Genomic DNA, 1,185 nt, shown 5'->3' with positions numbered 1-1,185 from the left:
GAAATAGAAATAGTCACAAATTGTCTTTTAAACGGAACTGACTAATTTTCTTGGGGTGAAATAAGATATTCTTCGTTCATTGAAAACGTGAGAATCAAATAGAAATAGTCACAAATTGTACGTTTAAACGAAAATGACTAATTTTAAATCAAACCCCAATCAAATCAAATCAAATTGAAAATATATTCTTCGTTCAATCAAAACTTGAGAATGAAACATAAGTCACAAAATGTCTTTTTAAACGGAGATGACTAATTCTGGGGGGGGGGGGGGGGGGAGGGGAAGATATCATTCGTTTATTCAAAACTTAAGAATAAAACAGAAATAGTCACAAATTGTCTTTTTAGACTGATAGCACTAGAAAATAAGTTATTCTCCGTTCATTTAAAATTTGAAAATGAAATAGAAATAGTCACAAATTGTCTTTTAAACGGAACTGACTAATTTTCTTGGGGTGAAATAAGATATTCTTCGTTCATTGAAAACGTGAGAATCAAATAGAAATAGTCACAAATTGTACGTTTAAACGAAAATGACTAATTTTAAATCAAACCCCAATCAAATCAAATCAAATTGAAAATATATTCTTCGTTCAATCAAAACTTGAGAATGAAACATAAGTCACAAAATGTCTTTTTAAACGGAGATGACTAATTCTGGGGGGGGGGGGGAGGGGAAGATATCATTCGTTTATTCAAAACTTAAGAATAAAACAGAAATAGTCACAAATTGTCTTTTTAGACTGATAGCACTAGAAAATAAGTTATTCTCCGTTCATTTAAAATTTGAAAATGAAATAGAAATAGTCACAAATTGTCTTTTAAACGGAACTAATTTTCTTGGGGTGAAATAAGATATTCTTCGTTCATTGAAAACGTGAGAATCAAATAAAAATAGTCACAAATTGTACGTTTAAACGAAAATGACTAATTTTCTTGGGTAAGATGAGGAATTCTTGATTTATTCAAAACTTAAGAACGAAATAGAAATGCCACAGATTGTTAAAACGGGAAATGGCTAATTTCCTTGGGGGAGGGTGGGGAATAAACAGAACAATAAAGGGAATTCTTTGGCAGTAAAATAGAAATTAATGGGAAAAGAAAACTGATGGGTGACTTTTGATTTCAATTTGCTCTTTGAAAGAAAAATTCTCGCTATTCTTCTTAACAAGATAGAACCAGTCCT

The sequence above is a fragment of the Babylonia areolata genome, chromosome 19 (genome assembly GCF_041734735.1).
Source record: "Babylonia areolata isolate BAREFJ2019XMU chromosome 19, ASM4173473v1, whole genome shotgun sequence".
In the NCBI taxonomy this organism is placed as follows: Eukaryota; Metazoa; Mollusca; class Gastropoda; order Neogastropoda; family Buccinidae; genus Babylonia; species Babylonia areolata.
Note: the sequence above shows the minus strand (reverse complement) of the source record.